Raw genomic sequence first — 19,994 nt, forward strand, 5'->3', positions numbered from 1 at the left:
GATAGAGTAAGGAAAACTGAAATTCGGGCTAAAATGGGGAAAATACCAAGTTGTGGACGAAATGGTAAAAGTAGCCATTTTCGCATACGAGGTAAGTCCATGTGTAAATGTAGTAACATAATTGTCATTTTAAGCAATTTAATGTTGTTTATATGATATGATGCCGATTATTATCATGAAATATTATGTTTTGTGGTTATTGTTGAATAATATGTAATTATGTGAATTACTTGATGAGTATGAACTATCACCGAAGTATCGATTTCGATATTCCGTGGAAGACGGCAAAGATGTGAGATTGAGGAAAAAAGCCCGTTTGAACCTTAGGAATAGATTAGGATACAAGTGACATGTCATTGGGATATTTGGGCATCCGAACTCGTTGAGTTGAGTCCGAGTTCACTTATGGATGCGAGCGTCCGAACTCGTTGAGTTGAGTCCGAGTTCGTGAGATGTAACTAGGCATCCGAGCTCGTTGAGTTGAGTCTGAGTTCACTTATGGATGCGAACGCCCGAGCTCGTTGAGTTGAGTCCGAGTTCGCTTATGGGCGGGTTACATGGTAGCTTGGCTACATATGTGGCACTTATGTGCAAACTTTCCATGTATTCGAATTATATTCCGATGTGTTCAACGGGTAAAGTTCTCTTGAAATGGAGGAATACTCAAGATGAAAGGGACGTATTGGTAAGTGTTGTGAAATGGGTACTTTGAACAGGTATGTACTTAACCCTCGGGTTGAAAAATCGATATAACAACAATATGGTAAGATGATAAATGAAAATGTGATATGAATGTCTTGGTGATGATTATGCAAATGATGTTTTATGTTTGCTTATATGGTTATGTTACTTGCTATTTGCATGTGAACTTATTAAGCATTTATTCTTACTCCCTCCTTTTCATTCCTTGTAGTTTTGACAAGCCAGCTCGGAAATCAGGAACGGTCGGAGGCTCGCTCACACTATCCGTATACCACCTTGGCATAATGGCTTGTATATTTTGAGTATGGCATGTATAGCATTATAATCATTTTGTATATATGGTCTTATGATATGGTTATTGAGTGGTGTGGAAATGCTTGGTAATGATTAGCCATTGGAATGGCTAATCATGATCATATTTGAAGTTATGTATGTCAAATTACTAGCTAATCCATGGAAACCATGAAATAGGTAAAATTTACCATAAAATAGATTAAGACAGCAGCAGTGACGTGAGTTTGAAAAATCATTAAAAATAGTATAGATATAATTAGATGATGAATAAAATATGGAATTAAAGAATTATGAGTCTATTTTCATATGAATGGAACAAAACAGGTATATGAGTTATATTTTATGAGATGTTTAAATTTTTGTGAAACAGGGCCAGAGCGATTTCTGGATCCCCTGTTCGGACTTTGGAAATTCACCATAAATTGTAAAAAGGTAATTAGAAGTCATACTTTATATTTAAATATTCCTTATTGAGTCTAGTTTTAGTAGAAACAAACGGCATAGTCATTGAAGCTCTGTACAGGGAGATATCTGATTTGTAATACACAGAGGTCAGAGTAGTCAAACCCTGAAACAGGGGAGACTTTAACTAATAAACTGTACTAATTGGCCTGACCAAAAATTCTAGAAAAAAATTACTAGATAGATATATGAGTCTAGTTTCAGGAAAAATTTACGGAATTGGATTTTGAGTTTTGAAACTCGAGATATGATTTTTAAAGCGACTGTGATGCAGTTAGACAGCTTGTCTGGAAATTTTAAAATAAATTGTATGAGCTGTTTAAGTAATGAATTAAGTCCGTTAACACCTCGTGTTCGACTCCGGCAACGGTCTCGGGTACGGGGCGTTACATAGTGAATGAATGCATGTGGGTTTGATAAGTATGAAATATGGTATGGGTAAGCATGAAATCTATGGAAACAAGAAAAATGGATGAATGTAGTAAAATGTATTGACTAACATGACAAATTTCTTAACAAAGATCATAAGTATTCTATCATTATAACTATGATTACTTACTCAAAATAAAATAAAATATCATGAAATAAGTAAAAGAATGAAGAGAATAGAGGGAAAAAAGTGAACAAACACAAGTGGGAGGAGCTTTGGGTCGTCGAAGGTGGTGCTGTGGTCGGCGCACGGGCGTGGTAGGTAGGGGGTGTGAAGTTACAGCAGCTAGGGTTAGGGATTTTGGGGAAGGGGGTTATGAATAGTGATGGACATATATAGATTTTGGGGCACGCCCGTGTGCCCTAATTTTTGCCCATGTGTTTTGCGATTTTTTAAATTTTGAGCGCGTTTGGCATTCGGCCCATGCCCGTGTTCCTTGGGCATGTGGGTGCACACAGCCGTGTCGCACGGTCGTGTTCTGCTTCATTCGCTTCTCTCACACCCGTGTATGGACATCTACTCCTGTGGTATTTTATCATTCTTGAGCACGATTGATGGGCACAGGCGTGTCGCACGCCCGTGCTAAATTCTCAGTTTCAACCACAGTTTATAGACACGGGCGTGTCTCACGCCCGTGTTGGTTTAACAGACTCGCCCATGGTCACGTCACATGACTGGGGAAACTTACCGCATCCTGTGTTACGAAAAATTTTACCCTATTTTCACACGGCCGTGTCTCCTCTCGTAGTGTGAGCACAACCTAAGGCACGCCCGTGTGCCCGGCTGTATGGATTAGAAAACCTGTGTTTCAATGACTCAGTTAGTGATTAAATGTCAAAAACTAAAATTTTAAAGAAGTTAACATCGTTAGTGCTCGGGTTGCCTCTCGAGAAGCGCTTATTTATAGTCTAAGCTCAACTTACCTTTCTGTTGCATGGTCATGGTGGTGCGAGGAGTTTACACTCCTCATCCTGCTATCAATTTTATCAACATAAGGTTTAAGATGGGTACTGTTTACCTTAAAAGTGCTAAATTTGGGATGAATTACATCGACTGTACCATATGGGAAAATACTGAGTATCGTAAGAGGGATTGCTCCGTTAGGTTCAGAAGTCGCAATACGAGGGTTTGTTGCATCTAGTAGTACTTTGTCTCCAACCTTAAGTTGATTGGGTGAGATATTGAGCTCCTCATGACGTGGTTTTAGTTTATCATGTGTCCTCGATTTATGTGTCCGCCAGTCATCTAGTTCCTCGATTCATAGCCTTCGTTCTTCATAGATAGGTCCTTTGTTGTTACTCGAACATGGCTCAGGTGTGTTCTCTAAACCTATTTCCTGCAAAGTAGGTTGCACCACATGGTCAGTTTTAATAGTATGATTTATACAACCACCTTCAATTTTTGATGCGTTATTCGAATTACAAGCTTGAATGGTGATTGTTTCGTCTCCCACACGAAATGTGAGTTTACCTGTACCAACATCAATTATAGTTTTGACAGTTGCTAAAAAGGGCCTTCCTAAAATTAAAGGCATGTTACTATCCTCCTCTATGTTTAAAACAACGAAATCAACTGGGAATATAAATTTGTCAATTTTAACGAGTACGTCTTCAATAATACCCCTAGGAAATCTAATAGTTTTATCGGCCAATTGAATGCTCATCCTAGTTTGTTGGGGTTTCCCAAGATCTAGTTGTTTAAACATTCTATAAGGCATGACATTGATACTAGCCCCTAAATCAGCCAAAGCATTATTAACATCTAAGCTACCAATTAAACAAGGAATCGTAAAACTCCCTGGATCCTTCAATTTGTTAGCCAGCTTATTCTGTAGTATGGCTAAGCAAACTGCATTTAACTCCACATGCAACGCCTCATCTAACTTCCGCTTATTTGCAAAAAGCTCCTTTAAAAATTTGACTGCGTTCAGCATTTGCGAAAGAGCTTCAATAAACGGTAAGTTAATATGTAATTTATTTAAAAGTTTAAGGAATTTACCGAATTGTTCGTCTAAGTGGTCTTTCCTTGTCGCATTTGGGTATGGTACACGTGGTTTGCACTCTTTACTTACTTGTTTTTGCTCATTGTGGTCCACCTCACCTTTACATTTACTTACCACAGTTTCTTGCCTCGATTCTGGTTCAGGTGCAACTGACCCTTCCTCATCTTGAATGGTAATTGCGTTGAGTTGTTCCCTTGGGTTAGATTTAGTGTTACTCGGCAGGCTACCTTGTGGTCATTCAGATATTAATTTGGCGAGCTGTCCTATCTGAGTTTCGAGCCCTTGGATCGATGCTTTTTGATTCTTAAGGGCTATCTCAGTATGCTGAAAATGAGTTTCTGACACCGAGATGAATTTTGTTAGCAGCTCCTCAAGGTTCGGCTTATTCTCTTATTGGTAGGGTGGTTGTTGGAAGCCTGGAGGTGGTGGTGGTCTCTGATTTCCTTGGCCTCCCCATGAAAAATTTGGATGGTTCCTCCAACCTGCATTGTAAGTGTTACTATAAGGATTATTTTGAGATCGAGGATTATTACCCATGTAATTTAACTACTCGTTCTCTATGTTGTGGCCATAGGGTGGGTATTCTAAATTGCTTGATCCACCTTCACTTGCTTCGCATTGCATTACTGGGTGAACTTGTGAAGAACCAAGAAAACCGTCAATTTTTCTATTCAAAAGTACTACCTGATTAGAGAGCATGGTGACCGAATCGATGTTAAAAATGTCGTCTATTTTTGTTGGTTTTGTCCTCATGACTTGACACTGATAATTATTCAGTGACATCTCTTCTATAAATTCATAAGCATCCTCAGGTGTCTTATTATTGATAGTTCCTCTAGCACTTGCGTCAATCATCTATCCAGTCGAAGGATTCAGGCCATTGTAAAATATTTGAACCTGTAGCCAAAGTGGTAACCCATGGTGAGGACACCTTCTCAAAAAGTCCTTTTATCTCTCCCATGCATCATAGACTGTTTCAAAATCTATCTGCACAAAAGAAGAGATATCATTACGTAATTTGGCTGTTTTAGCCGGTAAAAAATATTTTAATAAAAATTTTTAGGTCATTTGTTGAGAGGTGATATTCACAATAGGTTTTAAAGATTTATAATTAATCATTCTTGAAACTAACTATTATCACGATGAAGGAAATTGTACCTATCGAACAGTAGTATAGCTTTAGCAAGACTGGATTTTCGAACCTAAAGGAACCAAGAGTACTAGTAATTACTCTCCTTTTATTATCTAACCTAAAAATTAAGGGATTTATTTATCTAGACTAATTAACTAAACTAAGGGTGCACAGAGAGAAAATTGGGAAAAAAATTTTGGGAAAACTCGATTGACTAAGACAATACCCAAGGAAAAATCCACCTAGACTTCACTTGTTATTTGACTCTGAATCAGAAGATTTATTCATTTGACTTGATCCGTAAAAATCCCTAAGTTATATTATTATCTCTCTCGAGACTAATAACGTCTAACCCTGGGTTGATTAATTGAAATCTTTTTCTAATTAATGCCTTAGTGTTGCATTAACTCGATCTATGGATCCCTTTATTAGGTTTCACCCTAATCAGGCAAAATCTTATCACCCTATCTCTAGGCGCGCAATCGACTCCGCTTAATTATAATAAATTTACTCTTAGACAGGGTCTATTGCTCCTCTGAATAAGAGCATTAACTTGAATCAATATCCTAAAATATTAAAACAAGAATTAAGAACACATAATTAAGAACAAGTCAAATATTTATCATACAATTCAAATAATAATAACAAGGTCTATAATTAGGTTTCATTCCCCTTAGGTATTTAGGGAGTTTAGTTCATAATTATAAAATAAAACATCTCAGAAGAATAATGAATACAAAACATAAAGAAAAACCAAAACCCCTGAATGGAAATTGAAGGGAGATCTTCAATCTTGACGATGAATCCAGTTTCTGAGATGGATCAATCGGCTTCCCTTGAGTAATTCCTTGCCTTCTACTCTGTGTATACCTTCTAAGTGCCTCCTCAGGTGTTTAAATAGGCTTTAGAATGCCTAAGAACCCTCAAAAGTGGCCTTATTCGAATAAGACTATACTTGGGCTCGGCAGGGACACGCCCGTGTGCGATTACTCCAGCCTGTGGACAAGGCTGTTGAATAGGCACGGGCGTGTAGTCTACCCATGTAAATCATGCTTCTATCCTACCAAATGGACACAACGGGCGTGTAGTCTACCCGTGTAAATCGTGCTTCGATCCTACCAAATGGACACGGCCGTGTGCCACACCCGTGTGAGGGAGTCCAGGCCGTGTTGATTTCCCACGTGGGTCCATTTTCTCCATTTTCGGCCCGTTTCTTGCTCTTTTTACTCTCCTATGATCACCTAAGTATAAAACATGAAATTAAAGAATTAGGAGCATCGAATTCACCAAATATAAGGAGAATTCATCCATAAATGTGCTAAGCATGGGATAAAAATATGTATAAATTACGGTTTATCAAACACCCCCACACTTAAGCATTTTCTTGTCCTCAAGCAAAATCCTTAACTCACAATCAAAAAAAATTCTTCTCCATTTATAATCCCTATCAATAATATCTCAAATAATCCATAAGTAACCATACATTGAAAATTCAACTAAAAGTACATCAAAGTTTCAAACATTCCAAGTTGAGCATTTTATCATGAAAACATAGGTGTCCCCCCTCATCTAAGTAATCACCTTTCATTAAAATATCACAGAGTTTAACATCCTCACTAAAGATTGACTCAAATCAATCGAGGTGTTTAAGGACATCAAATAAAGCACTCATTAGTCAATATGAAAAGTTATTACCATAGGCTTGCATGAAAATCAAATCTCCACCACTAGAAATTGAGATGATACATCAATCAAAAAGGTCTTTAGAGGGTTGTAATGTGGCTTTGGTTGGGGGTGTGGTTACAAGCTGAAAGAAAGGTTAGAATCGAGATTTATTTGAAGAAATCACCTAACTAGAAAAATAACTAATTATCAGTTGAATACAAGTGAGCTTCTTCTCAGAATATGGAGTTAACACTCAAGCTCAAAAATGACAAATTACTACTAATATGTATGTAAGTATATATATATTTCTCTTTTTTTTTAAGAACAATTCAAATAACATAGAACTTTGAAGAATAAAACATAGCTAAGCAATTGATTCAAATCAAATCTCGACAAAAATAGGGATCAAATTAGGGGATTTCAACAATAATGGGTTATGGGTTAATATTGAGGGTAAATGAATTAATTGCTTGTTAGGCTCAAAAGGGTTCACTAAGGGTTAATTATGAAGGTAGGCTTTTGTGGGGTGAGTGGGTTAAACCTAAGTGCCTTTATCATCTCGACATATCAGATCAAATGGTGTGGTCTTAACATGCATAATCAAGCAAGTTCTAGAATAATAAATCAATACTAACGCACTCATAATAAAAGTGAGCATGAAAAAAATAAAATATGCTCTAAAGGCTCAATATCTCACACAAATTATGGCTTTTTGATGTTTAAACTTGTGAATTTCAACTCAAGATAATACCTAAACTTAAGGAAGTAACTTAAAAGTTTTTAATTCTTCAAAAATCAACTTATCATGCTTGATTCCCTAATGTCTCAAAGTGTAAACAATCAATGCATAAATGCCCATGTTTTAATTCAAGATATATCAATAAAAATCATAAATTAATTAAAATTCATTCTAGTAGTGATATGAGTGATTCATGTGAGAATAAGACAAAATTCAGGGATTTCTAATGATGATATAAAAGACCCCTCCACACTTAAGATGTACATGGCCCTCAATGTACAAAGATGGATATATTAAAAAATATAGATATATAATCATAAGATAGGGAGGGAGGTGAAACTTCCTGAACGATGAATGAACTCCTTGAATTGGAGTTATGGAGAATAATCGGCCAAGGGCAAAGATAAGATTGGAGGAGGATACTCCGGTGGTGGTAGAGGTTGGGTTCGAAGAGGTTATCGTGGTGGTCGGGCAGGACCTGGCAGTCGTAGAGAACCTTCTCCAGTGGAGTATCAAGTTCCTAAGTGATGGTGAGCTTTGGAGCTCTTTATAACTGTGATAGAATCAGAAACTTTTTAGGAAATATAAAGAAGCATAATTACTCGTAAAGAAATAGCCGAATAAAAATTATAAAAATCACAAGATAAAGTAGTATTAAAAGGAAATAAAAAGTAATTTCAAAATATAAAGATAAAAATAAAATAAATAATAGGTGTTTATAAAGAGATTGGGGCATACGGCCGTGGGGAACTCCCGTATGCCCTCATTTCAGCCCGTGTGTTTCGTGGTTTTCAAAATTGGGCGCATTGGTGTACACGACCATGGTGCACTGCTGTGTCAATCTTCGTTCGCTTTGCCCACGCCCGTGTATGCAGGCGCACCCCCGTGTTATTTTGACAGGCTCGACCATGGTCGTGTTGCACGCTCGTGTTAATTTGGCAGGATTGCCCACGGTTATGTTGTACGGCCGTGGCAACTTATAGAATCCTGTGTCGGGGAAATGTTTTTACCTTATTTTCTCACGGCCGTATCGCATGGCCGTGTTACATCTCGTCGTATGTGCACGGCATATGGCACGCCCGTGTACCTGACCATGTGTTTATGGAAATCCTGTGTTCAATGACTCAGTTAGGGAATTAAATGTTGAAGACTAAAATATAAAGAAGTTAACACTGTTAGTGCTCTAGTTGCCTTCCGAGAAGCGCTTATTTATAGCCTAAGCTCGACTCTACCTTGTGGGTATATTTAGGTAACTTCGTAGAGCCGTAGCTCCTATTTATTGTCTTTGAAATTCTCACCGTTATAAATTTTGAGACGATGTCCATTTACCTTAAAAGTACCCTGTGATGGATGACTTACCTCTACTATGCCATATGGAAACACAGTTTGAACTATGAAAGGACCTAACCATCATGATTTAAGCTTTCCAGGGAACAATTTGAGTCTCGAGTTATATAACAGGACAAGATCTCCAACTTCAAATTGCCTTCGTTGCTTCAAACGGGCGTCGTGTGGGCACTTTTTCTCTTCCTTGTATAGGCACTAATTTTCATATGCATTGGCTTGCCACTCATCTAACTCGTTCAACTGCATCAACCTATTTTCACCTGCAAGTTTGGGGTCAAGGTTTAGAAATTTTATAGCCCAAAATACCTTGTGATAACTCAAACGGTAGATGACAACTTTTCCCATAAACAAATCTGTAAGGAGATGTTCTTATGGGAGTCTTAAAAGCAGTTCTATAAGCCCATAAAGCATCATCTACTTTCATCGCCCAAACCTTCCTGTTTAATTGTACTGTCTTTTCTAGGATACGTTTAAGCTCTTGGTTCGCTACTTTGACTTGGCCACTGGTTTGAGGGTGATAAGGGGTAGCTGTTCTGTGATGAACTTAGTATTTCTTAAGGGTCTTGTCAAATTGGGCGTTACAAAAATGAGTACCCTTATCACTGATGATTGCTCTAGGTGTACCAAATTGAGAGAAAAGTTTCTTAAGGAACTGTACTACTACTCTAGCATCATTAGTAGGTAAATCTTGGGCTTCAACCCATTTGGACATATAGTCAATAGCTGCTAAGATGTAAATTTTCCCGAATGAACTAGGAATGGACCTATGAAGTCAATACCCCAAACGTCAAATATTTCACATGAGGGCATATTTGTCTGAGGCATTTCATCACGTTTGGCTATAGCACATGTCCTTTGACATTTGTCACAAGAAGTAACATACCTGTTGGTGTATTTAAATAGAGTGGGCCAATCAAAACCTGATTCGAGGACTTCATGTACGATCTTATTTCCACCATAGTATCCTCCAGTCGGTCTTGAATGGTAATGTTCCAAGATTTTCAATGCTTCTGTCCTTCTAATGCATCTCCGAATGATTTTATCTGCACATTTACGGAAAAGAAAATGGTCTTCCCAGAAGTAGTTTTTCACATCAGTGAAGAATCACTTCTTTTGCTGATGTGTCAACCCTTTTGGGATAATGCTAGTGGCTAAAAAATTTACAATATTTGCAAACCAAGGTACCTCAGAATCAGATATAGTAAAAAAATTATTCTTCAGGGAATGAATCATTTATTTCAATGTCATCTGGCTCTTTGGTACTTGAGTTTTCAAGCCTGGAGAGATGGTCAGCCGCGAGATTTTTAGGTCATTTCTTATCCTTAATCTCCAAGTCAAATTTCTACAATAATAAGATCCATCGAATGAGTCGAGGTTTTGCATCAATTTTAGTCAAAAGGTGGTGAAGAGCAGAATGGTCAGTATAAACGACAACTTTAGAAAATATTAAATATGGCCTAAATTTATCGAATGCAAAAACCACAGCTAGCAGCTCTTTCTCTGTGGTGGTGTAGTTTTCTTGTGTGGCTGTCAAATAGGTTGAAAATGTTTATCTCTTCGCTGTCCCAAAACTGCACCTACAGAAAAATCACTTGCATCGCACATTAGTTCAAAAGGTGAATTCCAATTAGGTGTAATTATTATTGGAGCTTTAGTTAGTTTATCCTTTAAAGTATTAAATGCTTCTAAACACTCCTGATCGAAATTAAAAGGCACATCTTTTTTCTAGTAATTTAGTCAAAGGCTTAGCTATTTTAGAAAAGTCTTTAATAAATCTTCTATAAAACCCAGCATGTCCTAAAAAGCTTCTAATAGCCTTAACCGAATTAGGGGGAGGTAGTTTTTCAATGGTTTCAATTTTAGATTTATCAACCTCAATCCCTCTGCTAGAAATTTTATGTCCTAACACAATACCTTCTTAAACCATAAAGTGACATTTTTCCCAAGTAAGCACAAGGTTTGTTTCCTCACATCTTATTAACACTCGTTTTAGATTTTCGAGGAAAAGATGGAAAGAGTTACCGAAAATCGAGAAATCATCCATAAATACCTCCATGATGTCTTCTACGAGTTCGTCAAAAATGGCCATCATGCAGCACTGAAAAGCAACAGGAGCATTACATAATCGAAAAGGCATTCTACGATAAGCAAACCTACCGTATGGACATGAAAATGTCGTCTTTTCTTGATCCTCAGGAGCTATTGGAATTTGGAAATAGCCAGAGAGTCCGTCTAAAAAGCAGTAGTATGTGTGCCCTGACAATCTTTCCAACATTTGGTCAATGAATGGAAGGGGGAAATGATCTTTTCTTGTGGCATCATTTAGCTTCCTATAATCAATGCACACTCTCCAACCTGTAATTGTCCTTGTTGGGATTAATTCATTCTTCTCATTGGCTACAACAGTCATACCTCCTTTCTTAGGAACAACCTGCACTGGACTCACCCAAGAACTGTCAGAAATAGGATAAATAATTCCAGCATCTAGGAGTTTAATTACCTTAGCTTTAACAACTTCCTTCATATTGGGGTTCAGTCGTCTTTGTGCTTGCATGCATGGTTTATATTCATCTTCCATTAAAATTTTGTGGGTGCAAAAAGAAGGGATGATCCCTTTTATGTTAGAAATTTTCCAAGCTATGGCTCTTTTATTCTCTCTTAATACTTGAAGTAATTCCTCTTTCTCCTTGGGTTACAAGTTGGATGCAATAATTATAGATAATGTACAGTTATTTCCAAGGAATGCATATTCCAAGTGATTTGACAATTGTTTAAGTTCCAGTTTAGGAGGTTCTTCAATAGAGGGTTTTTGCTTAAGTTCATCTTTTACCTTAATTCCCTCATATTCTGCTAGTTTTGGAGAGGTTTCATTAGAGTTTAGTTCGGTTCCTATCTCAGAATCACCATCCACCCGCTCTCCTTGGGTGAGACACAGTTCCATTGTGTCGTTGTGTATGATTTCCTGAAAAGAATCTTAAGTAGCATGATCAATAGAGTCGATAAAATAACACGAGTCATCCTGTTCCCTAGAAAATCTCATGGAATCATAAATTTTAAAAATAATCTCTTCGCCACCTACTCTAAGTATCAATTTACCATCACCCACATCAATTACAGCCCTAGCTGTGGCTAAAAATGGCCGACCTAAGATTAAAGGCACCTCAACATCTGCATCCATGTCAAGCACAATGAAATCAACAGGGAATATAAATTTATCTACTTTTACAAGTATGTCCTCTAAATTCCCCTAGGATATTTAATAGATCTATCAGCTAATTGAATACTCATCCTAGTGGGTTTAGGTTCTACAAGACCAAGTTGTTTAAACATTTTATATGGCATCAAATTAATGATGGCGCCTAAATCATCTAGTGCTTTATCAACATTCAAACTACCAATTAAGCAGGGAATAGTAAAACTTCCTCGATCTTTCAGTTTGGTTGGCAGTTTATTTTGGAGTATGGCTGAGCACTCCTCATTAAGTTCCACTGTAGATAAGTCTTCAAACTTCCTTTTATTTGTTAGAAGCCCCTTTAAAAATCCACCTAGACTTCACTTTTTATTTGACTCTGAATCAGACAATTTATTCATTTGACTTGATCCGTAAAAATCCCTAAGTTATATTATTATCTCTCTCGAGACTAATAATGTCTAACCCTAGGTTGATTAACTGAAATCTCTTTCTAATTAATGCCCTAGTGTTGCATTAACTCAATCTATGGATCCCCTTATTAGGTTTCACCCTAATCCGGCAAAATCTTATCACCCTATCTCTAGGTGTGCAATCGACTCCGCTTAATTATGACAAATTTACTCTTAGACAGGGTCTATTGCTCCTCTGAATAAGAGCATTAACTTGAATCAATATCCTGAAATATTAAAACAAGAATTAAGAACAAGTCAAATATTTATCATACAATTCAGATAATAATAACAATATCCGTTCTTAGGTTTCATTCCCCTTAGGTATTTAGGGAGTTTAGTTCATAATTATAAAAGAAAACATCTCAGAAGAATAATGAATACAAAACATAAAGAAAACCCAAAACCCCTGAATGAAGATTGAAGGGAGATCTTCAGTCTTGACTATGAATCCGGCTTCTGAGATGGATCAATCAGCTTCCCTTGAGTAATTCTTTTCCTACTACTCTGTGTGTACCTTCTAAGTGTCTCCTCAGGTGTTTAAATAGGCTTTTGAATGCCTGAGAGCCCTCAAAAGTGGCCTTATCTGAATAGGACTATACTTGGGCTCGGCAGGGACACGCCCGTGTGCGATTGCTCCAGACCATGGTTAAGGCTGTTGAATAGGCACGGGCGTGTAGTCTACCCGTGTAAATCATGCTTCGATCCTTCCAAATGGACACAACCGTGTGCCACGCCCATGTGAGGAAGTATAGGCCGTGTTGATTTCCCACATGGGTTCATTTTCTCCATTTTCGGCCCGTTTCTCGCTCTTCTTACTCTCTTATGCTCACTTAAGTATAAAACATGAAATTAAAGAATTAGGAGCATCGAATTCACCAAATTTGAGGATAATTCATCCATAAATGTGCTAAGCATGGTTTAAAAATATGTATAAATTAGGGTTTATCATTTGTTCCCAAGTAGTGATTGGCCCTCGTGATAACGAGTTCAACCACTGTTTAGCTTTGTTCCTCAATGAAAAAGGGAATAACCGAAGGCGAATGGCATCATCAGAAACGTCATTGATTTTAAAAGTGTCGCAAAACTCTAAGAAATTTGCCAAATGAGCGTTTGGGTCCTCGTCCTGCAAACCATCAAACTGGACAAACTGTTGGATTATTTGAATGGTGTTAGGTTTCAATTTAAAATTATTTGTAGCAACAGCAAGACTAACTATGCTTGATTTAGTTCCTGTTAAATAAGGTTTAGCATAATCATACATAGTACGTGGAGCAGGATTCTCATTTACTGGATCAGCAGCAATCGTAAGAGGTAGTAGATTTTCCTGGTTTTCAGCCATCTCCTCGGTTGTGGTTGAAGTATAGTCCTCTTGCTCTTCCTCTGTGTATCTTAAGCTTCACCTTATTTCTCTTCAGTTTCTGCGAACTGTGTGATCGATCTCACTTTCAAATAGTAATGGTCCCGACGAGTTTCTTCTAGTCATACACTATATGTAACAGCCCAATTTTAGGCCTAGTCGGAACAGTGGTTTCGGGACCACTATTTTGAGGCCAGAGAAAATTATTTTAGTATTATTTTATGTGTTATAATATAATTTTATAAGTGCATGTAAATTTTGGTAAGTTAATTTTAGCGATTTCGAGTCCAATTTCAAAAAAGGACAAAATCGCGAAAAAGGTAAAAGTTGTGTTTTGATGCCTAAGGTGTTAAAGTGCTTTGTGTCTTAAATTGGGGGACTTTAAAGTGAAATTAGACCCCTAAATGAAGCATGATCGGTCATGGGGGACAAAAATTGTTGAAAATTTAAAATTAAGTGAAGTTGGTCACCAATTTTGACTAGTTTTATTATTAACAAATCAAAAAGAAAAAGTTATCATTTTTTCTCTTCTCCTCCACCGAAATATACAGAAAAGAAAGGGGTTTTGAAGCTTTGAAATATCAGCCACTTACATCCCTTGCTAGTAAGTGATTTTTAATGTCTTTCTTGATGATTTTTAAATTTTCGGAACCCTTAAAGCATGAGCTTTCATATGAGGGGTCTAGTTTGCAAAATGATGAAGAGCCTAGGGTTTTACCATAAGAGTAAATGTGTTGTTTTCTGTGTTTTTATGAAAGATTATGAGTCCTAGTTGTCTAATAAACAACTTTTGTGAAAGAAATTGCATGAAAACACCTTAAAAAGGGCTAGATTGCTAAATTGTAAGATAAGGTGGAAGTGTATGAAATAGTTGATATTGTGAGTTGCTATAGTTATGAAAATGGTTCATCTAGGCTTAAGGAGCAAAGAAATGTGATAAAAAATCATTTTTCGAGCCTACAGGCAATTTGGTAATTTTGGCAAAATAGAGGGGCAAAATTGTAAATTTTTCCAAAGTGTGTCAATTGACTAATTTGATTAGTACATTTTTTTAATAAGCTAAATGTGACGTTTTAGATGTTGAAAATCGAGATTTGGACTTAGAACGGAAAGAAATAGATTAAAAGATGATTATGCCCTTTTCACCTTTATCATATCGAGGTAAGTTCGTATGGTAACAATAATGCAATATCATGCTTGACTTAAAATTCTTTATTGTTATGGCATTAAGTGTATGATCTAAAATATTAGAAGTTTGTATGAAAGTAATGCTCAATTTCATTATGATGTGCTTAATACTTGATATTGCACGAAATATGGATGTATGCCTCTATTAGAATTGACTTGTGAGGATTCAATGAAAAGGTGATGATATGTGTGCTGTATAAGACCATGTCCGGGACATGGCATCAGCACTAACATGAAACCTCGTATAAGACCATATCCGAGATATAGAAACGATATGTGGATCCATGTAAGACCATGTGAGGGACATGGCCTTGGGCATTCTATTCGGCGCATGATAATTCTGAAATCCTTTAGCGTCCGGAGTGTTCAACGGGTAATGTAATAGATGATGTGATGAAAGCTCTAAGGATAGCATGTTAAAGAAGATATGATTATGTATTTCATCACGAGTTGCTATAGGTATGTACACTAAGCTTATGAGTAATACCTTGATATGTGATAATCTATGATGTATATAGTATTTGGTGAATACTATGGAAATGGCATGATTTGGAATAATTCTTTGATATTTGATGACAATGAGATTATGGGTCCATGCTTATGATGCATAGCCATGTTTTCTTACCATGATAGATGATATGATGTTGTATTAATTTGGTGAACAATAATTGTGAATGAATAAATTAGCCTGGATAGTTATGGGCTACTACAGTGGTGTAAATTTGAAAATACACCAAAAATAGTAGAAAGTGAATTAGAGGCTAAATAAAATATGGAGTTAAAGCCTATTGAGTCTAGTGCCTTAAAAAAGAAACCATGTAAGCAAAATAACTTCCTATAATGAGATATTTGAAGTTGTGTGAGACAGAGTCAGTATGACTTCGAAAATCCCCTGTTCTGATTTAAGAAAATAATTATAAATTGTACAAAAATATTTATGAGTTATAATTTATATGTTTAGAATCCTTAATGAGTCTATTTCCAATAGAAATAAACGAAAACATTATTCGAGTCTTGTGCTATGAGATAATTGAACTTTAGTGTAGAAGGGTCAGAACTATCATACAGTGAATCAGGGGTAACTTTGAGGCATAAAATTTACTAATTGCCTGTGCCAAAAATTCTATAAATTTTATGGTAGAAATTTTATGGTAGAAAGGTATATGAGTCTAGTTTCATGTAAAATTAACGGAACTAAATTTGGAGTTTCGTAGCTCTAGTTATAAATAATTTAGTGACTGTTACTTAGGAAGATAGCTTGTTGTGAACTTAAGAATATGTTGTAAACATTGATAAAACATGTTAATGAGTTGCTTATTGTTTTCATATGAACTTACTAAGCGTAAAGCTTACCCCCTCTTTCTTTCCCATATTCCCTAAGGTTTCCAGGTTAGCTCGGGTTAGAGGCCGTCGAAGATATTATCACACTGTCAAGTTAATGCTCTCGGCGTAAGCAAATACTAGTGTTCGAGTCTATGGCATGTATAGGGTTTTCATGTTGGGTATGTGATATTATGATTTAGCCAAAGGTGTTGGCTTGTATTGATAAAGTGTTGTAGCCATGTGAATTGGCCTATGTTGGCTAATGATGTTGTGGGCCTAAATGTTTATTCATATATATATGTATGATACTATCTCTTGTGATGTGGCTTATAACATGTATGCCTAGAGATTGAAATGAGATTCATTGATGAGTTAGTAACTGATGCAAGATTAGGTGATTGGTAAATAGTTAATAATGCCTCATGAATGGTTTGTGGAAATGATTATGCATGCTTAGTGATGGACATGAGGTGTGTAGATGTTTAAGAGCTCATTGATGCCATGTTGTATGTTATTGGATAAGTATGTGTGCATATGTTGTGAGGGTGACAAATGGCTTGGAAAATAGCCTTGTAATTATCAACACGGGTAGACACACGGGCGTGTGTCTAGACCGTGTGTGACATACGGTCTGCCCCTATGGGTGTGTTGTCCAACCGTGTGTCCCCTGCACCTAAGTTTTTCAAGTTTGTATGCATGGTAGTAGTACACGGGCAAGAGACACGGCCATGCGTCTCAGCCGTGTGAAGGACACGGGCGTATGCCTTGGTCGTGTGGTTTTGACAAAATGTACAGGTTTTTGGACATGGGTTCGGGACACGGGCATGTCCCTAGTACACAGGCGTGTGCTCTATACCTACACGGGCGTGTGAAGCCTTGATGCAAGAGATTTTCTAAGTTTTTGATGAGTTCTCAGTTGGGTCCTGAACCACCCCGGATGTATGTTTTGGACCTCGTAAGCCCGTATATAGGACATATTGCATGTGAAAAGAAAAGTTTTTTTTTAAAATTGATCAAAATTTTACGGCCTGGTTTTTGTGTGATTGATTGAGTTTAAGTCAGGTAACACCTCAAACCTTGTCCCGGCATCAGATATGGCGAGGGGTGTTACATTTAGTGGTATCAGAGTATGGTTTAGTCAGTTCTCAGACTAACCTAGCGTAAGAGAGTCTAGCTATATATGCCATAGTATTACTCGTGATAGTGTGATATCTCCCGATCCTAACAGAACTGTTGGTTAAGACAGGAATGAGTTCCAACCGAGCAAATCTTGATAGTGGTAAGAGTAAAGTTGAGATTATTGGATCATGCTTGTGATATGCTGAAAATGAGAAAGTATGAAAAAAAATTCATGATTTTTACATGAACTAGTATTTATTATGTGATACTCTTGGGTTAAAGAATGTGAAATAGTGGAGTAAAACAAAGTTAAGTTGTGAAAAGCTCTTTTATGCATGTTAGTATTCATACAATGTTAAATGTCCAACTTGATTGGCCAAGTATTTTTGAAAAGAAAGAAATTTGCTTGCAATGATAGAAAGTATGTATGAATGCTTTTATTGCATGATTAGTAATCAGTATATACATGAGGTTGACATCTATGTCTAGATTAATGAAGTCAAGATACCGCAATGTTATGCTTTATAATCTCATTTACAGAATCATAAATGTCACAGTAGCCTGAAAGTTGTAATGAAAGATCAAATTGGGTGGAATGCAGGGAATGAGTACGATCGTTCACTAATGAATTGAAGGAAAAGACCATGGTTGGACCATGGAAATACATGAGATTTGTGTGCCAGTGTAAGACATGTTTGGGACATGCATCGGCCGCATTATGATAGCCAGTGTAAGACCATGTCTAGGACATGGCATCGGTATTGAGACGAGGGCTAGTGTAAGGCATGTTGGGACATGCATCAGCCACAGTATGAGAGCCAGTGTAAGACATGTTTGGGACATGCATCGGCTTCGAGATGTTAGCCAGTGTCAGACATGTCTAGGACATGCGTCGGCTACGAAATGTGCTAGTGTAAGACATATCTGAGACATGTGTCAACACGGTTACATGTGTCAGTGTAAAACCTGTCTGGGACATGGCATCGACACAGATGGAGCTAGTACAAGACCATAGTTGGATTATGGCATCAAGTAAGCGATGTACTCAAAAAAAACCGTAAGACGTTCTCCAATTTGATAAATATTGGCAAGTGATTAAGACTAAATACGGGAATTTGATAAAACATTAATGGCAATTTGAGAAAAAGAAATGAAAGTTTGAGTTGTGATAAATTCACTTATGTTTAGCTGATATTCGCATGAAATAAAGTTGCATGTATTACTGAGATATGTGCAAATGTGTTTATAACAAGTTGGAAATTTGAAATGTTTGAATCAATATGCGTAAAGTTATGTTGTTGTTGAATATGTATTTGCTTGAGAGTCAAAAGTTTAGAGGCTTTACAATCTTCGCCCCCTCACCAGAATAGAGTTATATGATGAGATTCTCGAGAGATATGTTGCATAAGCTTGCAAAAATGAAACTAAAGAGTACAATAATGAAATAGCATGAGATTAGTGAAGATAGAATTAGTTAGAGGAATAATGTCGAACTTGCATAGATATTTGAGTATAAGGGATTCAATTAAACAAAAGTTATGACTATCTTTCTCTTCTGAGTATTCTATGTTTTCCTCTATTCTGGGGAATACATATGGTTATCCCTTTCGAGTGGGAATTCTATCGTATGAGGATGCTAGTGACTGTGATATTAGATGAAAAGCTCTATTGGTCCAGTTAGTTATGATTGACATTTCCCCATCTCTTCAGATTTCTATTCTGATATATTGGAATGAAGTTGATAGTAAAAATCTATGTGAGATTATTCTGATGTTCTGTTGACTATGGTTTATATATGCGGGAATTATGTTATCTTTGTTATGAGGAATTCTAGAGCGTACAGATAGTAGTTTCTTTCTGGTTTTCTCTGAGGGATTTTTCGGATCATCTTTATTATTTTCTTCTGGATTATATTCTTGGATTTCTGGTATAGTCTTATATCTTGGAATTTCTTATATTGGTTTTTCTCTCATTCTTGTTTTGAGAATTATCGAGCTTGGCTTATCTTTACGAGTAATCTTTGACTTGCGATGTTAGAATCTGTTATGATTATGCTTCTGGATCGACTATAGAAGTGCGGGGATTTCAGTGTCGAGATTTCTTTAAAATTCTTGGGGTAAAGAATGGCTATTCTGCAAAAGTAAATCTGAGTTATGTGCATTTAAGTTTATTCTCTGATTCGAGAATACCGTTACGTGTTCCTTGGTATGTAGTCGTACAGTCAGAAATGATAAGGTTTTATTCTTATAAGTATGATACGGAAAACATAATTAGTTGGATTTCTCTCATTTGAGAGATGTTGTATAAGTAAAGTTGTCCTGATTACTAAAGAGACCACATCTATGAAGTTAGAATCATTTGATTCATGTTAGTAGAGTTTCTAAGCAGTTGATGATCAGAGTATAGAAATGTGGCTATAAGTGGTAAATTAAACAAGTACAGCATGATTCGACTTTTAATTTAGAATTGCAGGGAGGATTTGAATTTTGGTTTCTGTTACTATTATTTTAGAGTAAGATTAGAGCACTGAGAAACTCTGGATTATATAGAGAATTGCGTGCAGAGTTCACAGCAGTATCTTGTCAATTA

At 36.7% G+C, this 19,994-nt stretch overlaps 1 non-coding gene across 1 annotated transcript; it reads left to right on the forward strand.

Annotated features, from left to right (window-relative positions):
• The first annotated feature begins 4,803 nt into the window (after nucleotides 1-4,803).
• Nucleotides 4,804-4,910, forward strand: LOC128287372 (small nucleolar RNA R71). Its single transcript, XR_008278072.1, has one exon. It is a non-coding gene; the product is annotated as a small nucleolar RNA R71 (small nucleolar RNA).
• The last annotated feature ends 15,084 nt before the right edge of the window (nucleotides 4,911-19,994 follow it).

Source organism: Gossypium arboreum, chromosome 13 (genome assembly GCF_025698485.1).
Source record: "Gossypium arboreum isolate Shixiya-1 chromosome 13, ASM2569848v2, whole genome shotgun sequence".
In the NCBI taxonomy this organism is placed as follows: Eukaryota; Viridiplantae; Streptophyta; class Magnoliopsida; order Malvales; family Malvaceae; genus Gossypium; species Gossypium arboreum.